This window comes from Anser brachyrhynchus (assembly GCF_964034855.1).
Source record: "Anser brachyrhynchus genome assembly, chromosome: 5".
NCBI classification, from domain to species: domain Eukaryota; kingdom Metazoa; phylum Chordata; class Aves; order Anseriformes; family Anatidae; genus Anser; species Anser brachyrhynchus.
Genome location: NC_137699.1, coordinates 51,785,866 through 51,805,696, shown reverse-complemented (window position 1 = coordinate 51,805,696; position 19,831 = coordinate 51,785,866). Strand labels below are relative to the sequence as shown.

The 19,831-nt window shown below is 40.6% G+C and overlaps 1 long non-coding RNA gene across 1 annotated transcript; it reads right to left on the bottom strand.

Annotated features, from left to right (window-relative positions):
• Positions 1-1,582: 1,582 nt before the first annotated feature.
• Positions 1,583-11,867, bottom strand: LOC308195283. The gene is made up of 3 exons (XR_013951389.1): positions 11,652-11,867; positions 10,857-10,939; positions 1,583-2,036 (listed from the first exon to the last, which is right to left on the bottom strand). It is a non-coding gene; the product is annotated as an uncharacterized lncRNA (long non-coding RNA).
• Positions 11,868-19,831: the final 7,964 nt, after the last annotated feature.

Here is a 19,831-nt window from a genome sequence, read left to right as displayed (position 1 = left end):
AAGAAAACCAGTGCATATCACATGCTTTTTCATACAAAACATTAATTCGTATTCATATAAACAAGTATTTGGTGGATTAATTGTCTCATACAAACTTTCTTGGAGAAAGTAGAAGGGGCAGAAGTCATTGAATGTTTCATCAAAATAAGATATCATACCACAAAAATTAAAAAGAAAATAGTGTATCTTATAATCTACACTTTTCTGTCTTCTGGCAAGCTTTATTACCCAAAACTAGCTGTCTGGAGAAAAATAAAAACACTTATTGCTACTCTTCTGTACCCAGGCATAGCATGGAATCCTTCCTGTCAGGCTGCTCTGCAGTGTAGTTGTGGTGTTCATGACCACACTAATCTACATAAAATTTACATGACATGTAACGAAATATATGATTTGCATAAGAACTGGTTTCCTCAGTCCCAAATGGCAGTGAGTAACTCTAAAAAAATCCTACCACTAGGTGTCTCATTGGTTTTAATATACTCCAACCTAGGAGCAAGAAATGCTCAACAAAATTTAACAAAAATACAGTTAATTACCACTGACATTCCCTCCTTCGTTACACCAGCACACCCTGAATTTAATCACATGCATTATTGTAATCAAGCTGTCAATCAGATTTTGAAATATTTCATTTTTTGACATAATTACAGCAGAATCCCTACAGCCCGTCTAGAACATGGATATGGCAAGATTGATATTGTGTTACAAAATGTGATCTGACAAAAAAAATTGATGCTTCTGTGCAAAAATTAAAGAAACACTGAGCTGCTAATGCATTTACCCTGCAAATATGTCTCATCGGGTAGAACGTCAAGAGTTAATACAACTGCCTGCCCATTCACTGAATAATGTACACATTCTTGTCATGCTTTAAATGCTGAAATGTTGTCCGTGTCATTTTTATTTTTGTTTAAAAATCTATAGCTTTAATTTACTTCCTTGGCACCAACTGTATGGGGGCTTTTTAGCTTTTAGGCTTGCAGCCCATAAGGTAAGCACAAGATTTAGAGAAGCAACCAGCAGAGAAATGAGATGCCAAGGGCTCGCGTTGAAACTCCTCTTAGTCAGTCCTGTCTATGGAAATCCACAAAACTGGGGTATTTGATTAAAGTTTGCAAACAGTTTGCATTCCTGATGAGACATCCATAGTACGTAGCGACGTCCTTTCCAAAAATTCCACGTTCCTGCTTTTGGGTGTATGGCGGGGAGCATATTTTTTATGTTAGCACTTCAGAACATATGAGATGCCCCTAGAGATGCTCCCTTTAGGTGGGCACCCATCTGTCAGCAGTCACAAGGGTTCCCCCGACCACAAATAACACAGGCTTTGGGCTGGCTCTGGTGAGCCTTGGTCAGATACAATCTCTCTCACTGTTGGGACACGAGCTTGTCTTTTAACCAAGAAGGTAATTTTTACCATCTGATGACTATTTCATGGCCTCTGTGAATGAGTTTGCAGACCCCGGCCTGATTTTATGTAGACAACTGTCTCTCTTCACAAAAACAACTGTCACAATTGGCAACGGTTGTGACACGTGCTGCCAGCAGCAAGGGCTCAGGATGAATGGACTGGAGGCAGGAGAGTGTTCTCCTCACTGTGAGGAGGGAGGTGAGGGTAGGGGATGCTTTCAATACCACCAAAAGTGCTGTACTTCAGTGTGCAGTGTTGTTAATTCAGGCATCTTTCACATGACCGGTGCTCTTTGCTTTAAAAGCCACTTGCTTGTATATTTCCAGACAGGTGTTGCACTGGAATAACTTAGCTAAATGCGTTTAGATAACTTAAGACAACCTCTCAGCCAATAGCAAATCAATAATTAATTTCTTCCTTTCCAGTGCTGGGTGAGGATTTTTCACTGGAGAGATGTGTGAGGTTTTTAAGAAGTTGCAGAAGCACACATGTAACTTCACATATAATCCCAGCACTTTTCCACCTCGACCTCAAGAGATGCACCATAAATGTGCTCCTTCTCTCCATGCTCACTCTGTCCTCAGAGTCCCAGTTGCTTATTTTCCATAAATTGGTACTGGCCCTGTTATTCAGAGAAGTACTGTTTCACTTGGGTATTATCACAGCTCCTAAGATCTCTATTCATAAGATCTGCTTTTTTTTCTAGCTGAGTTTTCATATTTTCGTCCAGACATCTGTTGAAAGGATTGAATTAACTAACGTACTAGTAGCAACTAAGAAAACATGTTTAATGAGCTCTACCACAATGAACCTACCAGGGCAGTGAGACGGGGCATATAGACGTAGGTTCCCCGTCTTATGCCTTGAGAATAGGTTAAATTTCCTCCTCTTCTTTACATCCCATCACCTCCTTCTTTCCCTTCAGTCACCTGAACCTGTCTCCATGCACGCACATGAAAGACACTTTGCATGTCCTGTGGAGGAGGTGATGAGTTCTGTATTCCCTCCAGACTGGCTACTTTTTGGCAGGACATGCCAAGCTTTGTCCCTCCCCAGTTGCCAATAGCTTGTATTCAGTTGAAAAACGCTGGGAGCCAAGTATTTGCAATCTATTACTGAAACAGCTAATTTTGCCAATAAAGGCCTGGCTTTGAAGATATTTAAATGGTATTAAGCCTACCTCAATGATATAAATAAAGAAGCGAGTTCAGCAGTTTTTACGACACCATATACTGACTATTCTAAACTGTCCACTAAACATTTTTCATTCTCCATGGAATATCAACACACTGACTGCAATATTTCTATCTGTGTTCTTTTACTTGCTAATAATCAAATTGCAGCCATCAACCTTTTCATTTAGAACTACCTGCTCCAAAAAGTAAGTACAGCCATTTGAAACAATTTTGTAGCTATCTCAGACGGAATGCAAGTTTTACATTGTTGAATTGTAAGACTGCCACCTCGTAAACATATTATAATGTATATTGGTCTATTTTGGTGAACAGCTGAATAATAATGTACTTTAAAAACAGTTTGAAATGCATCTTCTAAGATATAAAGCAGGGAGGATGACTAATATGAGAATATGGCATTTCACAGCAAACCTAATGAAAGCTTGTGAAAACTACAGTCAGTATCTCATCACCACACCGGCTACATTGGCTGCAATACAGTCAATACTATATTGACTGCTAGAAAGGCTATAAGTATAAAGCATTCCATCTCTCTTGATGAAAGTAACTGAGCTGGGCCAAAATTGATGAGTAAAAGAGTAAATCTTCCAGTTTCATGAATTTTGCATAACTCATTCTTGAATATTTCTTGGAATTGTGTCCTGTGTCCTTCACCAATGTAAACTTTGCTTTTGCTTCACTTTTGAAGAGTCTTTGGAGAATGATCATTAAAGTAATAGCATATTTTTAATACATAATTTATCTGCAGAGCCCCAAAATAGAGCTTGCTTTGCCCGTGTTTCTAGTTCAGAAAATTCAAGAGGGAACAACTACTTTTTAAAAGATTAGATTACCTCATCAGGTGTTTTATGCTTTTTTATTAAGTTATTTCTTTAAAGCTGAAAATATTTCCTAAGCATTTGCTGTTGACTTGTATTTCTATTGTTTGAGCATGAAACAGCCTTCGTAGCAGAGGGCCAGGTCTGCCTGGTTCAGGCACAGAATTGCCAGCCCCATTTGCTCGACGTTGCATGCAGAGAGAGCTGAATTAGCCCAAGTGCAGACTCCACATCTCTCCCCCTCTCATGCAGACTGCTATTCAAACATTCATTCCGGGATGAAAAGCTCCCTCCTTGTAGTCATCAACCACGGAGTGCCAATTCACCATAGATGCTACGCTGCTTCTAATCCGGACCCCACCATTGCTTTGGCACGGTACGCAGCACAAGGAACCTGCACACAAGCTCCCATGCTCCCCCAAAAAAACAGAAACACCTACTCCAGAAATCAAAAACCTGATCTGAAGGTACATCCTGTATAATCAGCTAGAGCTATGCTTTCCTCCACATCAGTACTGGTATCTTTGTGCTGTAATGTGGATTAAGCACTTACTCAAAGTGCAGTTATTGAGGGACCACTTTAAGTGTCATATGAAAGAGAGGCTACATTTGGTAATGCACAGCATGAGATGCAAGAAAGATGTTCCTTACAAAAAGAATCAGAAGAGGAATTCAGATTCATGGAAGTTTGCCCTTTCTGTATGCACTTGGTCAAATAAGATATATAACCTTGTCCTGCAAATGTTTGTCACATCTTTAGATTGCCAGAGCCTCTACTGGATAGATCAAATCAATTACATCGCACATTCCCCCAGTGGAAAGACAAGTGTAGGATAAAGGATGCAAATTATTATAAGGCATCTGAAAAGTTATTTGCAAAACACCATTTTTACGCAAGGTTGTTTTGTTTTAACTTAACAATGTAGCATCATAAAAATCAATTTGTCTGTCTTTAATGTGGTCATTTTTACCAAGGCAATGTGAACAAGGAGAGAATACAAACCATTAAAGGTGTGATCTAATAATATTTTATATCCCTTTGATTGATTGTGAATTGTGAATAAACACACTGGTCAGAACATGGGAATAATTCAGCTTTCTACCATACACCAAGAGAGGAAATAACACACACACGCACACACAAAATCAAAAACCACCATGAAAAATATACACAGGGAAACATTCACAAAACCACAGAAGACGTTCCAAGAAAGAACCAGAAGGGACATTTGCCTGGAAATGAAGGAAGCCTGGGGATTTAACAGACGAGTGGCAGCAATGACAGCAGGTAGGAGTGGGCAGCTGAGGGGTCTGGTCTGGTGGCAGGGACGGAAGAATTGCACCTGGTGTTTCTGGGCACTCAAGTTGTTGGGAAGCAGGTAAAGCAGAAAGAGGGCAGAGAATCCAGACAGAAGAGGGCAAGGAGAACTGAGCTGGAAATACTGGAGAGCAGTCCTGGCCAACTGGAAAGCCTTTGCAGATAAGCACGGGTTAGAAAAGAAAAGAAAAGGACAAGCAGGGGGAGGAGGAGGAGAAAAAAAAAAAAAATGAGACATAGCAGTCTAAAAGGTCTTCCACTGCTCTAGCAAGTAAGGATTTTCCAGCTGAGGAAGGAGGGAAACTGAAGCAGACAAGGCAGCAGGTAGAAGATACTTGCCAACTTCAAGTTCCCAGCCAAGTTTTCTTAGCATGGCCACACATGCTATGCTTGGCACCTGCTACGTTGACCATTTGCAATGGTTCAGAGTTGTATTTGTTCCCTTTTCACTGCGTGAAATGATCTGGGGACACTTACACCCAGGATGTAGTTTAGAAGGTTATACGGTGAGGCTGCAATATCTTGAAAAAACGTGAATTGTACAAGTGAAATTAGGTCTGTACCAAAGACTAGCTTTCCGCCTGCTACTGTGCAGCTCTGCCAATGCACTTCAAGCTCGACTTACAATACCCCGTGTAAAATTTCAGTGCCGCCTCTCGTCAGAGCAGTGACTCAGTCACACCGAACTGTGCCACTTCTGTGGCAGGATACAGCCCCTTGTGTCAGTGTTGTAACATTTATGACTCAGAATCCAACACGGCAATCAACACAAAACACAGCAACTCCAAAAGCAGGTTTCTAATGCGGATTCGATATATCACCATTCAGTGAGATACAGCAGGTAGAAAAGAAGTTTCAGGCTGGTACACATAATTATATTGCATCTTAAAGAAAAGGTCACATTTCTAACAAGCAGCATTATGCTTTTCAAGGTCCACGGGGGAGGACAAGAGAGAGCAAGCTTAGTTTCCTTTTTACTGTCATCATTACTATCCAAAACACAATGGACTGGGCAGCGCGGGGGCCTGCAGCATGGAGAGTTTTCCGTTAGGCTAGATTTGAACTCTTGGCTCTGTCAAGACTGGTAAGAAACCATCTGATAGTTGCCAACTCATATAAGCAACTGTGGATAGTTTGGTTGGCCCAATGCAATTCCTAATGAAAAAAAAAAGAAAAGGAAAAAAGAAAAAAAAAAAAAGAGTACGGGCAGCAGCGCTCTCAGTTTTGGCATCATCACGGCAGACTAAATAGCAGCAAAGTCTTAGAGCTTATCTATTCAAGGAACTGTTCTGAAGCATCTACCTGTTTGCTGGTGTTATTTCACCCAGAGGCACGTGCTCCAGCATACACCTGCCTTGGTCCTGATCTGTTTAAGCCAGTGGTAAAGAGCAGCCCCAGCAACATGTAGCTGCTTCTCATCAAGTCAATGAGCAGGGAAATTTTGGGTTGGCAATGACCAAGTTAGTGTTCCCCTGTTGTTCTTGATTTCTTGGTATCAAGAAGCAAACTGTGTTATCCAAAGCCATTTCTGCTCTTTACAGTGAAGAATTTATTTCATTCTTTTACAGGAGTCGTTAAAAGCAGTGTGACAGAATAGCAGTCAAGAGAAAACTTCACAGTTCTCAAAAATATGACCATCACAGCCACTCTGATCTTCATATCCATACCGGAATATGTTCAAATCTTCCTAGAGGAACAGTTTCCTCACAACCTGAATTTAACTTATACTGCTAGCAGAGATTTCTTTTATGACACATTGAGCCATCCAGTGGCACAGGCTGAAACAAACTACTACACGTGCTTGCAAATACATTTCTCCAGTCACTTTCCTTATATGAGATTTCTATTAGTGACTACAAAAAAAAAAAAAAGACAAACAAAAACCCACAACAATAAAATATTTATTTAGTGAATATTGCAAATAGAACTGAAGGCAATAAACATTCCTAATCATTTAAGGTCAAACAGAAGGGGTCTCCTGACATTGATTTAATAAAGAGGAGAGTTGAGGGAAAAAAAAATATAGGCTTTTAACTCTTTAACTCATGATAATGATAGCAGACAACATCGTGGTCCTTTCTGTTACTTTTGAAGAGAAGGGAATTTATTTAGGTTTAATTAACGTTCTGAACTTCTCTGAGTTAGTTTGTCACTCTTCTTAATGCCTCAGAGGTTCACCTCTGCTAGAATTAAATGCTGGTTTCTTCTCTAACATTAGAGAAACATATCTCAACTTCATTTTGCAATCTTACGATATCAAAGAAGTTCTTGTGGTCATCCATTCATTCTTCTCCAAAGCAGCCCCTATTTGCCTTGCTTTTTTTTCATCGTGGCAACACTAAGTATAATTTAAAACAAAATAGCAGGCAAGTTAAAATAGCATTAATATAATATGATCAAGGGATAGTTCAAGAAGTCACTGCTGGTGTCTGCACGTAATCTAATTCCAATCAAGTGAATCTCTACAGCAATTTTTCTTTCCACAAACCAGCTGTGCAGGCTGGTATCTTTACTCCACCCAGATCTGCATTAAGTTTAGCAGGGTCCTGCCCACAGGTAGTCAGAGTCCTGCCTATAGACAGAAAAGAGATTCAGAGGTGTCACAAGTTTTATCAGTGCGCATCTACTTATTAATCTGTCAGTGCTCCTGATGTGACACCTTTTTTACCATAACAAATATGTGGCAATTTTCCAATGGAAAATTTCAAAGAGCCCAAGTTTCAAATACAGTGTTTAGTCTGAGCATCTACCCTTACATCACCTCTTACACGTGCATGCTTTCCTACCTACAGTGGTTAGTATCAGATGTCAGACCTTGACCCTCTGAAAATTCTTGTCGTAACAGTTTGAATTAAGTTAATTAATCCCAGATCACTTCACTTTTGTCCATGCTACAGTCTTGTGGCTGCAAAACAATACTTTAGTATTTTAAATAGCAGGAGATAAGTATCTGCATGCAGAAGCAGAGATCCAGACACTGATGGCTTAAATGCCATTAAGGGCAAAATTTATTGCCATGGAGGGCAGTAATTAAGTATAGTGTGAGTGGGTTTTATGTTTTAAAAGATTGTGAGCACATTAAACGCTGAATAATGGTGCTATAGCAGTAGTGGGTAGAGCTTGGCTTAGCATGGGCAAAGAAGAAAGATCATTAGCAAATAAAATAGGGAGCACCTCAGGGGACACGCCTACAGACAGTCTGTCACCCACTGGTTTTAACATTTCATTTCAAAATTTAATTAGATATCAATTTCTGAATGCCTAAATAAAATCAGCCCCTTTGCATAGCATCCACAAGCATCAGCTCGCACTGATAAATTTGAGGCTGTAGCAACACTCCTCTTGTTAACTTTTTGAGAGGAAAGAATAACAAAAGAATAGCCAGAAAGGATATTCCTAGTCCAGCAACCCAACAAACCATCTAACAGAAGTAAACAATGCTAATACCACTATTTAACTCATGATTGATGCACTGGAAGCAACAGCAGTGCTGTGCAAAAAGTATGTATGAAGCAACAATATTTTGCATTAACCTAGCAAAGGACAGGGCTGAAAGTGTCTCATATCCATGGCTAATAAGGAAATGCTTCATTGATCACAAAAACAATGAAAGTCATCTATCATTCTAGTAAAATTCCGCTAAAAGAAAATAAAGCTGTGGTAACAGCTTGTCCACCCTTAATGACAAGTGTTGCTTGTCTACCATTTATATAAGGGAGTGTCAAAGCACAACTGGCTTTACCCAAAACACATATGGGCTTATTTTTTTCTGAAGAGATGTTATTCAAAGGGGGTAAAACCCTGTCTTCTCAAGACCTCTTTTTTTCAAGAAATTAGAGGTAATCTTAATTTTAGAATAGTGGAGAGGAGCCATTCTCCGGTAAAGCACAATGATCACTAATTTTAGGGAAAACATTTGCCTTAAAAAGCTAATTTGGTATAACATTAGGGTCTACTTTGACCAAAATTCCTAACTCACCTAGGAAACCACTACAGAGGCTACATACAACACTCTAAGTCCTCAGTATAAAAATCATGAAGAACCATTGTAGGCTCCAGGGGGCACCGATATTGATGCAGTGTCGAGTGCTGAGACAGATCATTGCAGCATCTGGATATAACTAATCTAGGGTGTCATAAAGAATTAAAAATATGAAAGAAAAACCACTAGTTCTGTTCTGGGTACTAGCTAATCTCTAATCAATGTTCCCTTTCTGAAGTAAAGGCAGCAAGCCAATTCAATGTGCAGATGATGAGGCAGGTGTACCCCGTGTCACAACATGCACTCCTGATACCTGTTTTTCCTCAGAAAGGCAACCAGAGTTTGGAGGAGACCAGTGGCCTAGAGCACGTCAGGTTTTCAAGAGCTTTTACAACTGAGTTTTCATCTTCCAAACATTAAACATACCTACAGCTTTTTGAAATAATTGCCAGCTACTCAGAAATATGACTTGTGCAAATGAGTGAGCTACCTTCATTAGTGGTGTCGTAGCATTTTCACTGGGGTTTTGTTGGCCCAGCAGTTTTTACACTTTGCAAATAATTCAACACAGCTGTGGTAGGCTCAGGCACATTCTGCAACAGGTGGGCAGGATGTCCCTGTAAACCATCTGTCCATTCATCTATCTTAGAAACATATCCCCTTATTTCAGTAATGCTCAGAAATTACGTCATTTGATGACTGGTAAAATCATCTCCGCTTTGTAGCTGGGGAACGAAATGAGGCCTGGGGTCCTGCTTCAGACTGGGGCTGAAGTTTGCAATGTCTGTTCCTTTTGTGATGATGCCTCACTCAATGGACAATTTTCCTTCACTCATGACTATCTCTGCCTACTGAGGCTGGTGTCCGTAGCCGATATGTTGCCAGAAGGCATCAGCCCTCTGGTATTGCCCTTGTGCAATTGCACAGCACCTTGTCCCGGTGGGAGAATCCGTTCAGGTCTTCAGAACCTCATCTTCATCCTAAAGAACTGCAGCAAGGAGGCAGGGAAATTGCTCAAGCAACTTGCTAACTCGAAAGTCTTGGTGGTGGTATTGATATACATGGTAGTTAGCAATGCCTGTATACTCTGTTTAAGATCTCTTTGTGCTGTCTGAACATGGAGAGACGGTTTACAAAGAAAGTGGATGGTGTGGTTTGCTGTCTCCATGACAGGTTAGTTTAATCAGGCTATTCAGCATACAAGGCATTCAGAAATACCTAAATGTAAATGGACTCCCCAGCCTCACCCAGTTTCAGAGCTGCGCTTAGCATTTCCATGTAACCCAGCCATCACCGCAGTGCTGTAGTGAACCACACTGAGACAGCAGACGGTGTGCTGGGTCCGTGTCAATCTAAAGCGAGCCATCAGGGGCTGTCACATTCCTCCAGCACAGGGAAAGGCAGTCGAGTGTTCGTTTATGTCAAAGAGCAGATACCAGTGCCAGCAGAGGGGTGCAGCCAGGGATGGCCGTCTGCTCTTTGGGGCTGCAGAACCTGAGGTCTGGGCTGTGGCCGCCCTCCTTCTGCCAGGGCTCGTGGAGCCGCCTTGGGGCTGCTGGCACAAATAACCCTGAAGGCTACGACTGTGCACAGAAATTACCCTCCCGTGCCTCTGCACAAGACAGTTTCTACAGGCTGAGCTAAGAATCACGTGGTTTTTTTTTTCCTTTTTTACGTTATCACCAATATTCCCTACCTGTTTCAATAGCAACAGCGGCTGGGCAAAAGGAGAATATTTCCAGGAATGCTTATTGGCAAGTATACATACGTGCAAAGAATTACAACGTTTGTGCATGGGGCCATACGAGAGTACACTAAAACACCACCACTAAAACACTGCATCTCCTCAAACTAGGAATGTCTGATACAATCCTCTTCATGAGCAGATCTGTAGCATTGTGTTTCCATCTCCCATATACAGTGCTGACATGCTAAGGCAAGGAACTTAGCTGTCTTATTTCCTAGAAACCTTGCAAACAGAGAAATGATTAAATGGTAAACAGTAGGCAATAAGCTCAGCCCGACAACCCTGTTAATTACTTAATATGGTGTTGTATTTGACAGATCCTCTCTGCTGCATTAAGGAGCTATCTTTGCTTGGGTGTTTAGCCCAGTAGCAAATACAAACCACTTCAGCTTCACAGCGCCCACGGTGCAAGATGGCATCAAAGCCCAGGCAGAGGCTGCTTCCAAACCCAGTTGTTGGCTGTGCTGTGAACCAGAGGAAAGCTTCTAAAAAGGATTGCCAGTGACCTAAATGGGCTTCTCACTTCCAAATGGACAGCAGGAAGCAATAGTCACTTAAGTTCTGCAACAGTGGTTGCTGTTGAAGCACCGAATTGATTTCCGAGTTGTGAGACAATTCATGGGTGCAAGGACCACCAGGAGCAGCACCAGGGCCCTGTTTCAAGGCCTCTGTTTTATTTAAAACAGTGCACCCTTCTGACACACAGCAAAACATGTCTTTTTGCCCCATACTATTACCACATGTCCAATAAACAAAACACCTCTCTTTTGGCACACGCACAACAAAGCCTTGTTGTTCTCGAGGCAGCATGCAAGCATCATGGTGGCGGAGATGCCCACAGAGTGACTCCTGGTGGAGTGACTTCAGGTCCCAGCAGCCAGCACTGCACCCAGGGGTGGCCGGAGAGGTGGCACGGAGCAGGCATAGAGCCGCCGTGCTGCCTGGGCCAGAGCAGGACCGGCTGCCGTCGCTGGTCGCATCGCTGCGTCCAACTCGTGCCCCTCTCAGGAGCCCACTGCTCCAGCAGCGGGGCTCAGGACTGGAGCAAAATGAAATTAAAGCTCTCCCAGCACTCAGGAACGCGAGGCAAACTCTGAACTGGGAGCTGGCTTTCAAGCCAAGCCCTCGCCTGGGGGTGCTTTCCACACGGGCACACATCGGCAGGGTCACACTCACCTGGGGGTCACGCAGCGGTAACGCCGGCGCTCCATCTGCTTACCAAGGAAGCCAACATAGTGTTAAAAAGCACGCAGGATGCACAGACCATATTGGACTTTAGACAGGAAATTATCTTTTCAAATTTTGGTTGAGCGATAAGAAGCTTTTAAAACTAAAGAAATGAATGATGTATGCAAAGCTGTACTTGAAATGATTCTGGTGTTGCAAATTGCCATGCTCTTACTGTGGAGCTGATGAAAATAAATGAAGCTCTGCGTTGCTGGGCTTTTTCCTCCCCCTTCTAATAAATGAAATGAAAAAGCCCCATTATTGTGCCACCTGCTTCAAATTCCTAATTGTGGTAACTGAATTCTGAAATTGTTTGTTAGCTGTGTAATATCACAGGCATTAAAAATACTGAGAGGCTATTAAGTTCTTTAAAACACAGCACCGGATAAAAAGGTGCAGCTATCTTCAGATTTTATTTCCATGAAATAACTTTTCCAGTGGAGAAATGTGTTAAAATCCTACAAGTGCATACTGAAAAAATCCCTGTTAATTTAACAGTTTGAGAAGCTGCAAAGTAAAGACCCAGGAGAGACGCATAGGCATATTTAAATATTTTTAAAAGAGAGCACTGTGCCATTCTGTTCCTATTTTTCTGGCACAGAAATATAAAAAATTCAAAAGACAATAGAAATCACATGAAATTCAAATGCAGGATTTCTGATGAACAGGTAGGTGTGTGCACATCCACATCTCTGGAGTGCCTGTAAGCACAGAATCTTCCTGCGTGCCTGAACTATTGCTGCATGTGTGTATAACGCATCTCATTTAATTCCTAAATTTCGGTTTCTCCTTTTAATAGTGTTCCACCTTAGATGCCTACATAGATTTATTTTTTAATTAAAATTAAAAAAAAATTAAAAAAAAAGGAGAGAACAGTAATTATCAAAACAAGCTAAAAAGAGTTCTTCTTGAAAGGATTTGTCATTACAAGTAATTTTTCTGGCTATCCAACTCCCATTGTTTTGTTCATTTTAATGAGAAAGGACTGGAATCAGTTAAGCAAGCTGATCTGCAAAAAGTTATACCACACGTGTCCTAGAAAGTCTTATATTTTACAAATACACATATAGGTGCATAAATGTCTGTATGTGTAAATTACTAGACATGATGCAACCTTTTCCCTTAGATTAACTTCTCGTGTGTAAAATCGCAGCACAAAAATGAGTAAAGGGTTAAAGCAACAATCTCAAAATTCAAGTCAGATGTGACAACATTCAGCACACCGAACTGCTGAAATCTGCATGGAATTAGACATCCCTTTGCCCGTCGAACCAAATTAACCATTTTGTTATTACCTTGCTCAAGCAGCACTTTCGGGTATAGGGGCCAGGAAGAAAGGGGCATTTCTCACCCTGCTTATTACTGGGCAGTGCTCCCGAACACTCCCACAATTGCTGCCTTCCCCACTTCCCAGCTCCGGAGGCAGAAGTCACCAGGCAGCCCCAGAACAAATTCCAGGAACAAAAATTCTTTCTCAGCTTTATGCTGGCACACAAAGGTGTCCTGGTGGTGGCAAAATCTGGCTTCCTCGAGCGGGAGGATGTATCCAAATACAAGTGCAAACAATGTAATCTGAATATTTTAAAAGCAGAACACCCGAGAGGGAACAGCCAAAGAGCTTTGCTGATAAAAGAAGAAGTTTAGCAAAAAGTTAGCTCTGGACTGATTAAAACAGAAGGAGAACGACTGCAAGTGGAATTTAGCAGATGCTGTTTAAATAACTTTTTAAAAGGTTGCAAACAGGCAGCAAATACAGGTCTCATAGGGATTAAGAGGAACCGAAAAGTTACACATTTGCAGTTAATTTATTTGATTATTTTGCCTCCTTTGTTTGATACAGATTGTCAAATGACAAACTCTGAGCTCTGTTTTGATTGATATTTAAAGTGATATGGTGATTAATTTGCACGTACATATTTTAGCTCTTGACTTGCTTGCAAACTAGTTATTACAATTGCTGATGCGATTATGTGAGAGTTGTACTTCCCAAAGAGCCCGAAGCCAGGTCCTGCCAAACAATGACTGCCTCAAAGTCCGCGCTGCCGCGCTCCCTGCTTGCCCACGTAGGCCATATGCTATCAGTGCTGCCCCTCGGTCGGACACGTCCTCGGCCACAAAGGACTTCGAAAATGGCCACCCAGAGATCTAGGCACCTCGGCTTGCTGGAGCTGAAGATTTCCGTGTATGTGCCTCTGGAGATAGCGCAGTGTATTGTTTTCCCGAGTCACATTTTCAAGAAAAAACGTTGGTGAGAAAATGCTTGTGAAAAAAATGTATGGAAGAGGGCAAAAATGTGACCAATGGTAGCATTGTGGGCTCTTCTTCAAACAAATGTTTGTGAATATTTTTGTAAAACTAGCCGCGTCTTGTTTGTAATATGCTGCATGACATTAGAAAGGGAATATTTAAAACTACAGGCTCACATCTGCAGAAAGAGCAGCGCTAATTATGAGAAAACAGAGAAAATGGACATAAAATGCAGTAATATATGCAGAGGGTTTTTTAACTCCTCTAAAAGTAAAAGGAATGAAAAACTGGTAAAAGGGGAATAAACCAAGCATTAAATATAAACATGCGTGACTATCTATCTAGAGTATCTTATTTAGATTTTTCAGCTATTTATTGTCTGTTAATTTCCTGTGTTCCTGTTTTTCTATTGAAGCATCAAACACCAAAGCACAAACCTTCAACTGGCTCTGCATATTTAATACATACACACACATACACACTTTCTATATGCTTACGTAGCTAGCTGGATGCTAAGGGTATGTGTTTACGTGCCTTGAAATAACTGCATTTTGTGCAGAATAACTAACAGAAATCAATCTTCCTTTTAATTCGCCTCGTATAAAAGAAAAACTTTTCCTAACACGATTCCTGCTCAGTCTTTTGTGATGAACTTCAGCAGCAAGCTGTAGGTAGCAAGTTTCATCTGTATGTCTAAAGCTCAATATGATTTTTTGTATTAAAAATAAAGGGAAAAAGCAGGGGAAATATTTTGAAAGTCAATTAAAATTTTGTGTACGTTTTCATTTTTTAATGATAAATTAAGTTACTAATTTTGTCCGTGCTCTTTGTAGACACTGCAGGTTTAATTGCTAATTGTTAACTGCGAATGAATACATTTGCATATTAATTAGCTCCCAATTTACATTTTTAATTTGCTTCCTTCAAAAGGTGCAAGATAAAAGGTCGTGTTATTTTAAATAATTTATGCTTTATTGCATGAAATACGCTAATATGAAATGTGCCTACTAATTTTAACCCCTTTTCTAAGAAGCAAAGTGAAGAACATTAAAAAGAAAGACAAATCTGGGGGTGTTTTGAAAAACAACATTATGCCATGTTGTTCCTCAGCATTAGAACTTGCTTTTTTCCTGAAGCCCGATCTGGTGGAGAATTAATGCATTCTTTCCTCCACCATCAGTTTAAAAAGTGATAGTATATTTGAAGAACAAAACAGCTGCCGAAGGGGAATTGATTGTTGTTGTTTCCTGCCGAGGATTAACAAAAAAGGTTCTGTCTCTCCCTCCCCCCCATCCCTCACCCCAATATCTCTTCCAAGTAAATGAGCACCGTATACAGTAAAAGGATAATTTGCCGAAAGCATCTTGCTTACAAGAAAAAGAAACGTTTTTAAATGTCCATGTGTACTTACATATCAGGCTTTTGATTTTAACAGTCAACAGGGATAATCAAACGGGAAAAGGACGCCCCACCTTCCAGGATCATAGCAAGATAAGCTTAAGGAAGGCAAGTCTGTCTGTTTGTTTGTTTTATGTGACCTCAAGGATCTTCTTAGAGGGGAGTTTCAACATGCTGTTCTATACATATCAATACAAATATGGCTAGGCAAAGATGTTGTTACAAGTGATCCTACTGTTCCATAAAAAGTGTCAAATATAAGCCTAAAAACACAGAGGCACAGATCGGATCATATATTAGCACTGATTACATAAATATCTGCTTTTATTTTGATTCCCTTTTGTTTGCAACAGCAAATTCAGCCTGAAGAGGGTTGTGCTTAGGAAGGCTTTTATTGCTCTAATTGTTCTACAAGTACAAAAGAATACTGCTACTTGTGTAATGTCACAGGAATAACAGATAGATAGATGTGCAGCATGAGGAGGAATAATCCTTCCAGTTAGGGGGAAACTGAGGTAGATAGCCTGAACGCTGTAAGGTCTTCCACACGAGGACCGCTCCTGAAAAGCAGTTGTATGCAGTCCTTTCTGCCGTCTCATTATTCAGAAAGACTGATAACTGTGACCAATGAGAGGAAGTTGTGAGACATAAGAAGCTTTAGGAACACAAAATTCGCGGCACAATGGAATACCCATTTCCCCCTAGCTTCCTAGCCTGAACCCATTTTCCCTTCCAGATTAAAAAGTGTTCTTCCCATATTCAATGAAGTCGCTTTGATTTGATTTCCAGCAGCATTAGAGAATTTTAAACAGAACTTGTAGTTTTGGTCGCTTGAAAAGGATGAAAAATCTCCTTAGTTCTACCACACAAATACACTCGGAGAAATAACCCCAACGAAGCATTATTCCGTCTAGATGTGTCAGCTGCATAATCAGATCTTCAACTGTATTAGTACAGTTCTTGAATTTGTGGGTCTCTGTTCCCGTAACATCTACACGAGCATCAGAAAAACACTGCCAATTTGTCCATTTAGAGCAATCAAGGTAACTAGAAAGCAGTCTCAATATTTTCCATTTCAAACTAGACTGACATCACAAAAAAACAACCAAGACCATCAAAAACCATCGGCTAGCAATCACAATCTGCTAAAGAAGGTAAGAGGCTAATATCAAACTAAACATGGCCGGAAAGAAATTGCCTTTAATGAGCAGGGGGGAAAAGGAAGAAAAGGAAGAAAAGAAGACCAGAGAGCTGGGTTAACATACAACAGTTACTTGGATACAGCTGATACTGACTTTCCCTAATGTTTTACATGAAGCAAGTAGTAAAGTTAGGAGCACTGTGATTTAAGAAAATCTCAGAGAACATCATCCTTTCATATGTCTTTTTCTAATCATATCGGCATGATTGATGCTTCAGTGCATTGTACATAACACAATGCTTCTGAAAATCAAGGATTAACTGTAATTCTTTTAGATTTGTTCTTTATACTTGATCGTAGGTGCAAAAAAATAAAATAAAACATGAGAGGCACAAAAATGAGCAAAAACATAACTGCAGAAAAATAGCACAGTGCTCTTTACCACTGTTTACTTATTAAGTTTTCCTAAACAAGCACTGAAATTAGGCAGTAAACTTTAGTTAATCAAGCTACTTAAAACCAGCATAAATCACGTAGCTATAGATTTGTGCAGGCAAGGATAATCTGTGACATCCATCCAGCTTTTGCTTAGAGTAGTAGTCAAAACATTTTTGCTTCTTGCAGGTCATGCTGATCGGTGGTATAATTTGAATTCTCAAGCTGTTATCCATACATCATTCCCAACAACTTTCCAAAGATAGAAGAGAATTTCCACTTTAATTAAGACAAGGAGTTACAGCATGCACGTGGCCGGGTCCTGACTTGCTGTCAGGGAAAGAATAAATCTCGGGGGTCAGATCCTCAGCTGAGCTAAGCTCCTACAGCTGTTAGGCTTAATGGGGCTATCCCAGTTATCCCAGCAGAGGATGTAGCCCTTTTGTATTTCTAGCATCAAGCGCTGCCAACTGTTTTCAAATATACCTGAAGTGCCTGAATGTCATTGTTCCTAACTGACATCTACAGAACACCTTTAATGCAGATGGGTATAATGCGCTTTACGGATTTTAGTGCCAGATTCCACCCACAGGAGCACTAGGCTAAAGCACGAGGAATACTGCAGGAAAAAAAGAAAAAGGAAAAAAAAAAAAAAAGCATAAAAGAGAAGGAACAGCATATCTTGAAACAGAAAGTGCACCTGGCTGTTAGCTGAGTGATTGTTTGCACATCACTGAATGCAAATGCAACCAGTTTGGGGCAGGACAAGGTGGCAGTTACCAGTACCAATGTACAACTAAGCAAGGTGTGAATGGTGTGCATGGTTATAATTCCTTGATTTTAGTTATGACAAACAGTAATTAGCTCATGGTTATGTAAACATATTCTTATCCAAGTAACATTTTTCATGGCTTGTATCGCAGACAGGAGGTCTGAGACACATGCACAATTAAAGGAAAGTTTACAAATGATGATAAAGAGCTTCTAAGATTTACTGTGTCACAAATAACAAGGCAGAGTCTCTCCCAGGTTCCAGCTACCTGTATAGTTAATCAAGCAATAATTGATCTGTAACAAAGCCACAAGGAAGGTTGCAATATGAGCAGAGCAAGAGTTTCCGCTGCGGAAGATGTTCTATCGTGGGATAGGGGTTCTTCATCTTACCGAAGAACGCTCCTGTCTATTTCCCATGCAATTCGTCCAGAGCATAGTTAGCTGTGTGATGGAAGAGGCACATAGCTGCCACTCCTGAAGAGGCACTTCTTCATATAGAGAAGCATTAATCAGCTGAGGGATTTACAGATCAAAGCCAAAGCCTGAGCTGGTGCCAGCAGTGGCCTTGGAGGGAGCAGTAGCACAGAGCACTGCTACTTTCTCTGTGCCTCTACTGGTGAGGAGCTGGGCCACTGTTTTCTGCAGAGCTATGTCTATATTGCTGCTTCATTTAGCCTTGCATATAATGATTCACTGTAATCCGCTTGAGATGTGATTAACATTAATTTCGGTGGCTATACCTTCATCCATGGTGGAAGAAGTGCAGCTTTTTGGCAAGCCCTGGGTGGAATAAGACATTTTGGGTTTATCTGTATGGCACACAAGCTAGAATAAATTGACTTTGGGCAGCAGCATAGTCCTGCACGTGAGCTACCGAAGTCCAGCAAAGTCCATCCCTGGTGGACATGGCACAAAGGGATATAGTTTAGTGGTGGAAGTCGGTAGCTCAGGTTGATGATTTTGAAAGTTTTCTCCAAACTAGATGACTCCATGATTCTATGAAAAAAATGTGGTATAGAAGTCCAGGAACAGCTCAGAGCTATAATCTCTAAATCTGTATGGACGTCTGGCCTTCACAGTCCAGACTCCATGACTGAAGGGACTTGCTAACCCTTACAGGCTCCCACCTTAGCTATCTGCGTAGTCAGGCCAGCAGCACTTTATGGCCAGCTTAGCAGAAGTTGGAGACAGGGAATAATGTAAGGACTGAGATTTGACATTTGTACTATGACTGGAATACAGAGAAAAAGATCAAGAAGTGAGAAACATCCAACAGTCAAGAAAAGCTTGGGACAGGAGCAGAGATAAGAGACAGACAAACTGAAAGTTATTTCAAAGATGATTATTTCTGTTGCTATTTTATTTTTGTGAGATAATCAAGGAAATGGAGCCTGACATTTTAGAATATGTTCCTCATGCTGTGACAGTAACAACTGTCAGGATATTCAGCTGACTACTTTCAATCTATCAGACCTCAGCAGCATCTGAGTATTTTAAAAGGCCTGTTGTAGTGTGTGAATGTGAGACACTAACTGTGATGTTTGTGCATCACTTAAGAAATGGTGAACTAGCCCCTAGAAATTGTTTGATTATAGGGGCTTGTGCTAAGGAATCACTGATTGGTGAAGGATTGTTTTCTCTGATGAACTATTTGATGAACTATTGCTTGCTCCAGCATGCTTCTGTAGCATGTATACCTCCTTATAAAATAATAGTTTTTCAAATACTTTCCAAGACTTGTAAATAGCATTAGTTAAAAAAAAAAAAAAAAAAAAGCCAATTCAGTGCTATCTAAAGTGGGAAGCTTAATTCTCCTTATGCTGGGTTGAGCCTGAGGACTAAAGCAACAACACAAAACAATTTATCTGGTTTGTAAACTGAGAACAGTTTCCATGTGACTTGCTCGAACAGGAAGCACATGTTGAGAGCCCCCAAGTACCATTTCCGCAGAAGGATTCTGTTCACTGAAATGAGACCTTTAAAAATATCCAAGATGTGAAATGATATTTGAGAAATTTTCATGAAGAATTTTTAGTACCCTCTGCTGTAATAAGCAGAAGGTGTTTAATAAACATGATATGCAGCAGTTGCTAAGCAGAATCTGATTTATGTACAGTAGCAGTTAGAAGCAACT